Genomic DNA, 14,107 nt, shown 5'->3' with positions numbered 1-14,107 from the left:
ACTGCAATAGTCCAGATGTGGGATGATGAAGACCTGTAGCAAGGTGATGGCTGTGTCAGAAGAGAGAATGATATCAATATGAGAAATGTAAAGGTGTAATCAACAGGACTTGTCAACTGATTAGATATGGGGAATGGAGGGAGAGAGAGTGCATAGTCAAGGATGGCACCTAGGCTGTGAGCCTATATGACTGGGAGAATGGTGTTATCTTTGACAGTAATGGGAAAGTTGGGAAGTTAGGAAGAAGGGAGGATTTGAAGAAAAAGACAGTGAGTTCAGATTTTGAACAGGAGCCTAAGATATCTGTAGGAAATAGGTTCAAGATGTCCAATAGGCAGTTGGAGATGCTAGATTGGAGGTCAGCATACTGATGGAATATATACATAAGGACAAGTAAGAATTAAACCTCCAAATCCTCATAAATATAGGAGTATCCCTGGATCTGTGTGATCTTTCCTCAATCTCTCAGATCAAAAATTTAGCTTGAAGAGATAGTTTGCTAGCTTTGTATTCCCTAGAGTCAATTGGGCCAGTCTCAAACTCATGAGCACTGGCCAATGTTCTGAAGGTTTCATGTGTAGACTTGCTCTCAATTATTGACAAAGAAGGGGTTGGCTTGAAAATACCTGATAAGTTTTAGGCAGCTACCAGTATTGACAAATATACCCATAACTCTTCATTCCTGTACTCTGCCATGTACATAGCCCTGCTGTGTTGTTTAAAATCTAATGTGGGTTCTAATCTGCCCCCCCCCCAGTTTTGGGGGGAAACTGGCTAAAATCACTGATAAATTCAGCAAGAGTTTAGGCTTTTAAGGATTTATTAAAAGATACATTATAAGATATAGAAGAGAGAGAAAGATTGAGAGCAGATTCCTTATCGCATGGAAATCCTAGCTTTCCTAGAAGTTTTGCTGCCAAGCCAATGTCTCAAACCAAAAGAGGAAGCTCCAGTCCACCAGCCTCAGATTCCTACTTCCTGTCCTCCTCCCCATAATGGGAGGTTCTTCAAGTTGATAGGTTGAGAGTGGTCCCCTGTTGATGTCACAGTCCACAGCCTCTGAGAACACACCCTACTCAGGGTTGGCCATGTGTGATCTCAATTTAATCAACCTTAACTAGGTTCAAGATCTGAGAACAACACCCTACTCATGGCCAGCCAGGTGTGGTCCTGATTTAATCATCATTAAGTAGGTTCTCAGTCTTTCAGTCTCATCCAATTCAATCAATTCCAAATCAATCTTCAGGTGGTGCTCCTGGACGTTTGCCAAGTCCCATTATTTTATCACACTGCTAAACCATTCACTTTGTCCCATACATCAGACCATTTAACTTGGAAAACATGTTTTTGTTATTGTTGTTTATTGCTATTGCTGTGGAGTCATTTCAGTTTTTTTCTGACTCTTTGTGAACCCATTTGGGGTTTTCTTGGGGAAGATACTGGCTTGGTTTGCCATTTCCTTCTCTACTCAATTCTGCAGATGAGAAAACTGAAGCAAACAGGGTTAAATGACTTGCCCAGGGTCACATAGCTAGTAAGTGTCTGAGGTCATATTTGAACTCAGGCCCTCCTGACTTGTCACTCTACCCACTGCTCTACCTAGATGCCCCTGGAAAGGACATGGGAAAGCATCTAAGTCCAATAGCAATTTTGGCTGATGACCTTGGGGCCCTTTCTGGGGGGGTGGGAAGCCAGGTAAGAATGAATGATGAGTCCAAAAGTATAGCTCCTGACATGAAAGAGTTTCTGTTAACCCTTGTGTTTACTCTTATTTGACCTAGTCATGAATGGTATATTCAGAGATGCCTGGGATTTACTCATCTGACATTTGTAAAGTATCCAGCCTTTCTTTGCCTTCATTAGTATACCTTTTCATAGACCTGATGCCCTTGAGATTACTTTGAATCAGCCTATAGTTTGGCCAAGAACTGTTTTTCTGAGTTCTAGCTACATGCATAGCTTTATTTCTAGACTCAGAACAAGACTGGAACCCAAGGGAGGGTGCTGGGGAGGGTATCCTTTTGTGTAAACAAATGTCTCACTATTATTCCATAGAAATGGAAGTTAAGGACCCTAAAGAAGGAATCAAGCATCTCTTCTCATTCTTCTATTTCCTTTATAGATTTATAATCATATCTGTGATTCAGTTAACTCTGAGAATATCTCATTATAGTGTAGCGAAGACCACCATGACTGACTGCTTGTGGTATTTGTTATTCAGACATTTCAGTCATTTCATTCATGTCCCACTCTTCGTGTCCCCATTTGAGGTTTTCTTGACAAAGTTACTAGAATACTTTGCCATTTTCCATATCCAGTTCATTTTAGAGATGAGAGAACTGAGCCAAACAGGATTAAATGACTTGCCTGGGGTCACACAGCTAGTAAGTGTCTGAGACCAGATTTGAACTCATGAAGATGATTCTTCCTGATTCCAATCCCAGTATACTGCACCACCTACTTGCCCCACTTGTGGAATATGCTTATTGACAAAATATTCAGATCATTCTTGGGGCTACATCTTAGTTCTCAGAGTGGCAAAGTAGATCTGAACTTTGCCCCCATCTCCCTTGTTCTTACTATGAGTTACTCAGACAGTGCAGGTTTGATGAAAAAGAAATTGCTTATTCAGTGATCCTGAAAGTGTCTTTATCTTCCCCAGTAAATCTAAGTCCCAAGATGGTACTATGAGTCTTGGGGGAACTATGAAGTACTGAGTAGGAAACAGGAACTGAGTAGAATGTCAAAGTGTTGGAACAATGGCAATGCCAAGTCCTGTTGCCTTCTGGTAACAAAACAAAGCAAACCTAGCAGGCTAAGTACTGTATAGGTATTCTAAATCTTTTTAAGGTATTCTGAAATTCCATTGTATCTTTTGTATTTTCCAAGGGTTAAAATAATGGCTATCCCATATGTGATGTTGATATTACATCCGTAATTGCCTTTATAAGAGTTGGGAATATATAACATGCTTTCAAGAAAACCTAGATACAATTTGTGCTATGAGTATATTAGAAAATTTTCCTCAGCTAACATCAGGTAGGGAAAACTAGGTCAAAGAGATTATGGCTATAAGGAAGTCAACACTTAGGGTCAAATTTTCCCCATGTGACCCTTGGCCTTGGTTTATTATATTTCTATATTCTTATCAATATTTAACTAATGTAACCTCCTTGAAGAATGGAATTATTTTTATATTTGCCTTTGAATTCTCATCCTTTAACCAAGTGCTAAGTATGTTATAGTCATTTAATAAATTCTTTTTGAATGAATGAATCAGAATGAAAGTATCAAACTCTATTAACTTAGAATTTCCTTTATCATCTAAGGTTTCTCTGTTATATAAAATTTATCTCTTAAGTCTACTTATGAGATACTATGTATTAGTTTCAACCCAGATATCAGTCTATAATTCACTTCCATTTAACAAAGGTCTTCTTTGTAAATATTTCAGGTAGTTTAGATTCCTACAAGTTACCATTCTTCCAGAAAGCTTTAATGAACTTGCCTCATCCTAGAGAGAAAAGGAAATAGTAGTCATTGCCATATTGTAAAGTCTAATAACCTGGTTTCATGGACATATGCCTATCCTGATAAGCATAGTGGAGGTTGTCCCTTTTAAGACCTATTAGTGAACCAGTGGTACAAAGTCTGCTTTGAATAATGGATTAACTTTTAGGACACTATAGTGTAGCATGATGTAGAAGAGTTGGCCAAAGGCAACACTGGCCTATAAAAGCTTGGACAACTACTCAGACTGAGGTGTTGCAGAACAGCATTCTCCATTACTCTCTTGGAAAACCCTTCAAAGCTTCAAATGTGACCAGTATTCACCAAAATCCGAACTGATCATTCATATTGAATTGTCATGAACAACAAGACCTAGAAAGTCTGAATTACCTAAACTAATTAATCATTTTGAGTCTTGCCTCACCCACTTGGGGTAGTGGAGAAAAGTAATAGCTCCTAAACATTCAAAATGGTTAGATTAATATACTACAGTTATAATTTTTACAATGAATCTTTGAAATATTGGTGACTTAACTGGTGAGGATTATTCTTCCACTAACATATTGAAGATTATTCTACATTTCAACAATAAATTTAAAAGTCATTTATTTAGCACTTCTTGGACATTTTCTTTTTTGTTTTGTTTTGGTTTTTTTGTTTGTTTTTTTAGTGAGGCAATTCGGGTTAAGTGACTTGCCCAGGGTCACACAGCTAGTAAGTGTCAAGTGTCTGAGGTCGGATTTGAACTCAGGTCCTCCTGACTCCAGGGCCGGTTCTCTATCCACTGTGCCACCTAGCTGCCCCTTTCTTGGACATTCTCAAAGCATGCTGACTTTATTCTAATTATCCTCCTCATCCTCCATCTAGAATTTGGACTCTATTCCTTGGCTCTTATAGGTATCTTTGCTTTATTTTGACTAGAACACAGGCCTCACTCTGTCACTTCTCTCCATGGTTTTCAAATCAATGTGTTGTCTTTCCCTATTCAAATGTAAGTTTCTTGAGGACAGGAACCACTTTCATTGATTTATTTATAGCACAGTGTCTGGAAATATTATTATTATATGTTATTATTATTATTATTATATAACAATAACAATAATAACAATAAACACCACCATTTATATAGCACTTATTATGTGGTAGCAGGCACTGTTCTAAGCACTTTACAATTATATTAACTGACCATCTCGACAACCCTAGGAGGTATTAAAAAGTACAGCTAGGTGGCACAGTGGATAAAGCACTGGCCCTGGATTCAGGAGGACCTGAGTTCAAATCTGACCACAGACACTTTACACTTACTAGCTGTGTGACACTGAGCAAGTCACTTAACCCTCATTGCCCTGCCAAAAAAATGTATATAGAAATGTTTTTCATTCATTCATTCATTCATTCATTCCTGTGCCACAATATGTGATAGGCACTGGGAATAAAGACCAAAAAATGAAATGATCTCTATTGCCATGGCAGAAAAATGCATCACTTGGTCCCCAACCTTGGAGTGTTGAACTCTTTTAAATTTACCTAAGTTGCTTTTAAATAATAGATCCCTTTATGCTCTTCCATATGGGTAAGGCTCTGATAGCACAGCTTATGTTCCGCTGGCATAGCCTTTGGGAACCTAGGGTCATGCTCCATTGAAGGATCCAGATGAGGAACTTCCTAAATGGAGGAAGGATTCCTTTTTTTTCTCCAAAATTTAATAAATAGTATGCCTTCTAGTTCTGTGATTCTACAAATGGACCCCCCAAAGTCCTTTACTATTGTGGATATAGATCATAAACCCTGACTGGCATTATCTCTTAAGGCATAGGTAGCCTGACTTTGTAGGTCTCTTCTTACAGCAGACATTTTTCTTCATGGGATCATCTTAGTTGATTGTTTTAAACCCTTTTTTTTCTTCCATAAAGGGTGGCAACTAGGAATGTAGGAAGCATTTTAAACTCCATTGCTATGTTGGAAAGTGGAAGATATTTATTATTTGATGTCCAATTTATTCCTGATGATGCACATCATTGTGTTGTCCATTAAATACTCTATAAATAGCAATTCATATCTTTCTGTGTGTTTTCACATATGTCATTTGAACTCCACAATAATCCTATGAAATAAGTAAGGTCCTATTCCTGTTTTGTAGGTGAGGCAACTGAAGCAGAAAGAACTTCCAGACACCTACCCAGCTATGATTTGGAACAGGACTAGAACCTATTATTTTTTCCACTTTGGTCCAGTCTGAAGGAAATATTCTACACTGAGGTTCTTCACCTAAGGTCTGTGAAGTTTTTTTTTTAATATGTTGATAACTATATTTCAATATAATTGTTTCCTGCTTTAATCCTATGTATTTTATTTTATTCATTTTAAAACATTATTCTGAGTAGAGGTACATAAAATCAACCAGACTGTCAAATGGGTCTGTAATACAAAAATGTTTAAGAATGTCTTCTGTAGTGTGACCCCTATATCCATTTCCTATACTTTATTTTTAGGTTATACATGTACAACTAGATATATTTATGCATTAGTCATGTTGTGAAAGAAGAACCAGAACAAAAGGTAAAAGTCACAAGAAAGAAAAAAACAAACAAAGAAAAAACAAAGAAAACCTCAACAACAAATAAAGCGAACATAGTATACTTTGGTCTGCATTCGTACTCCATTGTTCTTATTCTGGATGTCGAGAGCATTTTCCATCAAGAGTCTTTCAGAATTGTCTTGGGTCATTGGATTACTGAGAAGAGCTAAGTTGATCATAGTTGATCATCACACAATGTTGCTGTTACCATGCACAGTATTCTCCTTTTTCTGTTCACTTTATTCAGCATCAGTTCATATAAGTCTTTCCAGGTTGTTTCTGAAATCCACCTGCTCATTATTTCTTATGGCAAAGTAGTACTCAATTATATTCATATACCACAATTTGTTCAACCATTCCACAATGTATGGGCATCCCCTCAATTTCTAATTCTTTGCCACCAAAAAAAAGCTGCTATAAATATTTTTGTATATATGGGTCCTTTCCCCTTTTTATGATCTAGTAATAGTATTGCTGGGTCAAAGGGTATACACAGTTTTATAGTCCTTTGTGTATAGTTCCAAACTGATCTCTAGAATGGTTGGATCAGTTCATAACCACCACCATTAGGGGTCTGATATTTCCACATCTTCTGCAACATTTATAATTTTCTTTTTTTGTCATATTAGCAAATCTGATAGGTATGAGATGGTACCTCATAGTTGTTTTAATTTGCATTTCTCCAATGAATAGTGATTTAAAACATTCTTATATGATTATAGATAGTTTTAATTTCTTCATCTGAAAACTGCCTATTCATGTCCTTTAGACATTTCTCAATTGGGGAATGACTTCTATTCTTACAAATTTGATTCAGTTATCTATATATTTTAGAAATGAGGCCTTTATCAGAAACACTGAATATAAAAATTGTTTTCCAGCTTTATACTTACCTTATAATCTAGGTTGCATTGGTTTTGTTTGTGCAAAACCTTTTTAATTTTAATGTAATCAAAATGATCCATTTTGCATTTCATAAAGTTCTCTATGTCTTGTTTGGTCATAAATCCTTCCCCTCTCTATAGATCTAACAGGTAAACTATTACTTCCTCTCCTAATTTGCCTATGATATCACCTTTTACATCTAGAACATGTACCCATTTTGACTTTACTTTGGTGTATGATGTAAAATGTTGGTCTATAACTAGTTTCTGCCATACTACTTTCCAGTTTTCCCAGCAGTTTTATCAAATAATGAGTTCTTATCTGAGAAGCTGGAATATTTGCATTTATCAAACAGTAGATTACTATAGTCATTTACTACTGTGTCTTGTATGCCTAGCCTATTCCACTGATCCACCACTCTATTTCTTAGCCAGTACCAAATAGTTTTGATGATAGCTGCTTTATAATATAGTTTTAGATCTGGTACAGCTAGACCCATTTCTATATTTTATTTTATTTTCTACTTATTTATTTTTTATTGTGGGGCAATGAGGGTTAAGTGACTTGCCCAGGGTCACACAGCTAGTAAGTGTCAAGTGTCTGAGGCCAGATTTGAACTGTCCTCCTGAATCTAGGGCCAGTGCTTTATCCACTGTGCCACCTACCTGACACCATTTCCTATGTTTTAACTTATATTTTGAAGCCTACCATCCTACATGTTATATGTAGATTCATTTTTCCTAAAGGTATCAATTTATACTTTCCCCTACTGAACACCTTTGGGCCCTTTCATAAAGTGACATGGTGGCTCACTGGCATGTATTGACTTCTTCTTACTCCAAATTATGCCAGTCAGCTTGATATTCCATTATCCAGAAGATGTTTTTCAGTCTTTTGTGAAATTCAAAATTTCAGTGCTGTAAAGAATTAATTGTTATTTGTGGTTTTTATGCCTCTACGAGCACTGGCCTGGGGCTCCGCAAACCGCACAGTGCTCCACCCACTGGTTGTAGCCATTGCCAGGGCTCTGGCACCTCATGTCATCACCACTCGCCGATGCTTACATGGGCCTGGCAAAATTATAATGATCGGAAGCCTAGTGAGGGTAGTCAATGGCTACAACCAGTGGGTGGAGCACCATGCGGTTTGCGGAGCCCCAGGCCAGTGCTTGCCAAGGCATAAAAACCTCAAATAACAATTAATTCTTTACAATGCCTACTCCCCTCTTAGAATATTCATATTTTTTTTAATGAAATGATTGGTGAACATTCCTTTAACTTCATCAGGTAAGATCTATTTTTCATAATGTCTACCATGTTGGCTTAACTAAATAGTCACTAAATGGTGTTCCAAAGTTGTAGTTCAGTTTTAAGCTAGTAAAGCTTAAAGGAAGTTTAAAACTTTAATAACTAAAGACTATTAACACTATTAAAGATAAATGGGAATGGATTTTTTAAAGATCCTACTATCTTCCTATAAGTCAACCCTTGTTCTTTCTCTCTATTCCCTCAATATCTCCCAGATCTCTCTTAGTCTATATTCATATTGGCCAACCAATATTGAAGAAGATTTGAAGGAACAGGTAGGTAATGTTCAGATTGGAGAAGAGAAGACTTGGGTGACAATGAAAGTAGGAGCAGGACAGCTTTCCCAAAGCCTTGAGGGTTTTCCTTTTTGCTCTGATTCTTCTCTTATAACATGACTAATGCAGAAATATGTTTAATGTGATTGTACATATATAACCTATATCAGATTACTTGCTGTCTTGGGGAGAGGAGGGAGGGAGAAAAATTTGAAACTAGAAATCTTATAAAAACAAATGTTGAAAACTATCTCTAAATGTAGCTGGAAAATAATAAAATATTTATACGGGGCAAAAAATAAAAGTCAGAGGGAGTTGTATTCCAAAAAGAGAAAAGAATGAGTGAAGTTTGAGAACTAACTGGGTAACAAGGCAACTTCAGTTTGATGTCAGGAGAACAACAAACAAAACCCCAAACTTCCTAACAAACACAGCTACCCTAATGTGTAATGAAATACTTCAGAAGGGTATAGATTCCCTAACATTGGAGATTTTGGGGCAAAAGTTAGCTGAAAACTTATTGGGTATTTATTTTATTGTAGCCCTTCCTTTTTTTTGTTATGGGTTGAACAAAATGGCCACTAACCTCTCTTTCAAATCTAAAATTCTCTGATTTTGCCAGATAATACTTTAGCCACAGGCATAAAGCTTAGTAATAATTTATGATAAACAGTCAGACAGAGATATGCAATAGCATGTTAAGCACATTCATCAATTTTATTTAGATCATTCAATTAGGACAACTAGGAAATTTTGACTTACCTGTCAAGAGGATGTTAGATGGGGATGATAAGGGAATAAAAAGTTGACCCACTGATAACCTTCTGATATTTTCCAGAATCTTAACAATCCTGAAACATTATTATTTCCACTCATGTTTCTTGAAGATCAAAGGAAAAAAAGTAAAAGAAAATAAGCTGCATTTCTACTACTCACTCCTCCAGGGAAAATTGGATAACTTTCACCCATGCCCCCCAGATTTTTTAAACTATCTGTAACTGAATGAAATATGGAGTTTGTTGTATCAAATTCAGTGCTCTCCTACACCAGGGGGAAAAAGGAACCATCTGAAATGAACTCCTTTGTCTCTCCTATACCAGATCTCAAAATGCCTCCACATCTTCACACATCCTTTCTCCTTTATTCATGAATATGAATAAGAACTGACTGTTCTTGCCAAGGCCAACTCATTTGTCTGAGCTCTCAATTTCATCACCTTCTCTCTCCATCTGTTGTCCTTTGTCAAGCACACCCTGTTCAAACCTTTACTTGACCCTGCAATCTCCTCAAACTATCTTGAAACTATAACTGCTTCCTCTTTCTATGCCAAATTCCTAGAAAGAATCATCTCTAGTTCCTACCCTAACTTCCTTGCCTCTCATTCTCTTCTCTATCCCTGGCTTCCTGGCTTCTGAGCTCCACACACAAAAGAAGCTGATCCTCTCCAACTGTACCAATGATCTCTGAACTTTACAATCTGGTTACCTTTATGTGGTTCTCATCCTCCCTGGTTTCTCTGTCACTTTTGAAACTTTTGGACAACTGTTCTTCCTTGATACTTTCCCCTCCCTTGGCTTCCATGACACTGCTCTTTCCTGGTTTTCCTATTACCTGTCTGACTATTCTTTTAAGTTTCTTTTGGTGAATCATCATTTATCTTCCAAAATCTTAGCGTGTGTTTTACACAGGTCTCTCTAGGACCTTGTGTTTCTGACACTTACTACCTGTATGACCTTGAATAAGTATCTTAAAATCTCTGGACCTTAGTTCTTGATCTGCAAAAAAAAGAGGGCTAGATTAGTTCATCTCCAATATACCTTCAGTTCTAAAGTGTTCTAAATCTATAATCTCAAGGTTATCAAAACCTATCCCTTTTCTGAACTTCCCTATTTTTTTTAGTGTACTACCATCATCCCAGGCACTTAGGTTCAAAACCTCAAAGTCATTCTCTAAACAACCCCTTCAAAATCCATTCTATTTTCTCTATTCACACAGCCACCACTTTTGGACAGGCTTTCATCACCTCTCATCTGAACTATTACAGTAGCCATGCAGTCTCCCTGCCCCAAGTCTTTCCCCATTCCAGTGAATCCTCCACTCAGCTGTCAAAATGATCTTCCTAAAGTACAGGTTTGGCCAAGTCAGCCTCCTCTTACTCAACAAACTCTAATGACTCTATATTACCAAACAGAAAATCTTCTGAATCAAATAGAAAATATTCTGTTTGGATTTTAAAGCCCTTTATGACTGTACCTTTCTCCTCTTACTCTCTAGTATTTTTAAACTTTATTCTCTTTCACAAACTTTGAGAGAATTTTACTGGCCTACCTGCCACTTCTTGCATACAGGAACTGTATGACTTTTCCCTAGCTGTCCATCATTCCTGGAACATTCTCTCTCCTCCCCTCTATCTCCTAGCTTCTGGCTTCCTTTAAGATTCAGCCCAAGTCCTCCCCATCCCCCATACCCACCCCGCTTTGCAGGAGGCCTTCCTTGTTTCTCCCAAGAGCTAGTTCCTTCCCTTTGAGATTGCTTACCATATACTACATATATATTGCACTCATATAGAATTGTTTCCATGTTGTCTCCCCCACTGGAATGTTATCGCATTCCCACTGTAGCACAATCCTGGCACACAGTGTACACTTTGGTAATACTTGTTGACTCATTGCCTAACTCTGAGCCTCTCCTGCCCTCAATCTATCCTCCACATAGCAGTCAAAACAGTCTTTATTCAAATACCTTTGATAGCTCTCCCTTTGCTTCTAGGATAAAATACAAACTCATTTAACATCCTCCACATTCTGTTCCCAACCACCTTTTGAGTCTTATTTCTTATTATCCCCTTTTATAAATTCTACATTATGAACACATTTTCCTATTAACTCTTCCTTGAACTTAATATAACATATGCTCCCTTTTAGCATTCATCAAAACTCTATCCTCCACGCCTGAAATGTATGCCTTGTTGCCTCACATCATGTCTCAAAAGTCCCAATCTTTCTTCCGTGGTGATTTCAGGTACCCCTTCCTCTGTAGAGACTTCCCTCACCTCCTCCCAATCTCCTTTCCCCTTCCTAGAATCAGAGAATTTTGAGCGTCAGGAGAGACCTCAGCAGCCCCATAGTCCAACCCATCCAAGAAAGGAATCTCCATTCTAAGAAACCTGACACATTGTTCAGAATTAGTGCTCTCTCTCTGCTCAACATTCATTGGATTTTATTCATTTATTCGATGTATCCCTCCGCTAGAAGTTCATTGAGGTCCAAGAGTTTTCTTGTTTTCTTTCCTTTGTGGGCCTAGGACCTAGCACCTTGTCTGTGCTTAATAAACGCTGTTTACATTGAATTGCTTCATGACACAGTTGTCTTGGACAAATGAGCAGCACTGGAAATAAATATCTTGCCTTGGAGGAATTTGTGATGTAATGGAGGATATAGAATAAATCTGAAGGGCTGTGTGTAAGGATGCAAGCAAAATGAATATTATTTTTTTTAAATGACTACTGAGTAGTTTAACATCTTGGAATTCTATGGAATCAGCAACATAAGACTAGAACATCTGCTAAGTCTTGGGATGTCTTAGACTCTGCAGACTTTAGCATTTTGGGGATCCTTCTTTGCATTAGACTTTACTATAATAATAGTTTATTAGGGGGCAGCTAGGTGGCACAGTGGATAAAGCACCGGCCCTAGATTCAGGAGGACCTGAGTTAAAATTCAGCCTCAGACAACTTGACACTGGCTGTGTTACTTTGGGCAAGTCACTTAACCCTCATTGCCTCAGAAAAAAATAATTCATTGGCACAATTCTCCCCTTTCCCATTCTTTCTTTAGTACTATCGGGAAGAATGAATGCATAAAGACATTGGTATCCTCCTTTTAAAAATATAATCAAGAAATAGGGGCACAGAGAAACTGCTGCTCTCTGCAGCCTCTTCTATATTCATATTTAATACCTTTGCCCAGGGGACAGCTAGATGGTGCAGTGGATAAAGCACTGGCCCTGGAGTCAGGAAGACTTACATTAAAATCCCACCTCAGACGACACTGGGCAAGTCACTTAAGCCCAATTGCCTTAAACATTCAGGGCCATTTCCAGTTATCCTGATGTATATCTTGCCACTGGACCCAGAAGGCTCTGGAGGAGAGTGAAGTTGGTGACCTTTTCACAGCCCTCTTTCACTTAAATCCATTTCAGTGCAAGTCATGACATCATCCTGATATCACTGTCTTCTTCAAGAATGAAGGACAAACAACAACAACAACAATACATTTTTCCAGATCTTCTTCCTCTCTTCTACCCCTCTTCTCCACCCCCTTATATTCTGTTAAACTTCCCTGGCTAACCAGAGGTATAGTCCAAGATATCCTATTACTTGATCCTACCTTATTATTGGGTGTTAAGAACACTCTGTTATGTGAAGCTGCAACATCTTTCTACAACAATGGGATTTGTCTCCTGGTGAATCAGAATAGGCCAAAAGATGGAACTCAGAATAGTCATGTGATTGTCAGAAAAAAAAATAAATGCCACCAGGCACTTTCCCTCTATCTTTCATCTGAGGATTTCAAAGCATTGCCCAAAGTTCACTTTAAGCATAACCATGTTGCCCATAGCCTTCATCTCTCCTTTTTCTCAGGTGGGAAACTGAGGTCACTGGCACTGAAGTGGCTTATCTTGTGTTCTGCTCCCATTTCAAAACGGGGAGAAGAAGCCCCGCTGGGGAGAAGACCTGAGTCCCAGTTGCTAACCATCCCCTGATGTGCCCCCCACCCCCTGACTCCAAACACTAGCACCTCCTGAAGAAGAGAGAAAGCCTCCCAGATAGAAGAGAGCTTCCAACCCACTAGGCTGGCAGATTAAAAACATATAGGATGGCACAATCAAAGGTATCGAGTTTCTCTGTCTTGTCCTGCTATTGTGCATTGGGACACATGCTGCTAGGAGACAAAGAGGACACACGTTTATTTTCAAGCATAGGACTTTGGAACCACTTGGGAAGAATATTCTTGATTGAGAACCAAAACATTCCATGATGCTTAACAAACCTGCAAATTGAAAAATCAACATCGGCCCCGTGCAGCAAGGGAGCCGAAGAAGGACCTATAGCCTGAAAAATTCAAAATATTCCTTAAATGATATTTGTGTGCATTTGCAAAATTACTACTCTCTGAATCAAAAGTCTCAAGCTGTTTTTATCTGAGAACATATGTTGTGCCGTTAGACAATATCTCAGCCTGTTGCCGTCCATGAAAAACCCTGCCGCATAGCATAATGGACAGTCCCGGGAAGAAGGCGCCGCATCTCAGTCAATGCCCCTGTAATAATATTTTAAAATAAATGATATGCATCATTAAATCACTGAGGATGACTAACTCAATTTTAGAAAACCCACAACTCCAGCAATCACAGCTACAGCTCTTATTTGAATATTTTCGCTTTCACCTGAACAGCTAGCAAAAGCCACTCAAGCAGGCTCTGCATTCAGGCAGATGAAGGCAATGCTCTCAAAGGGACAGGAAGAAACCTGTGATTATGGAGTTACCAAA

General features: G+C 38.2%; 1 long non-coding RNA gene across 1 annotated transcript in view; it reads left to right on the top strand.

Moving 5' to 3' along the window:
- LOC122742966 overlaps positions 1-14,107 on the top strand; it is a 725,757-nt gene that overhangs the window by 695,694 nt on the left and 15,956 nt on the right. Inside the window, exon 7 of the long non-coding RNA XR_006354966.1 lies at positions 5,651-5,783. This is a non-coding gene — a long non-coding RNA (uncharacterized LOC122742966). The remainder of the gene's footprint in view (positions 1-5,650; positions 5,784-14,107) is intronic.

This window comes from Dromiciops gliroides, chromosome 2 (genome assembly GCF_019393635.1).
Source record: "Dromiciops gliroides isolate mDroGli1 chromosome 2, mDroGli1.pri, whole genome shotgun sequence".
In the NCBI taxonomy this organism is placed as follows: Eukaryota; Metazoa; Chordata; class Mammalia; order Microbiotheria; family Microbiotheriidae; genus Dromiciops; species Dromiciops gliroides.
Note: the sequence above shows the minus strand (reverse complement) of the source record. Positions and strands in the feature narration are given on the sequence as shown.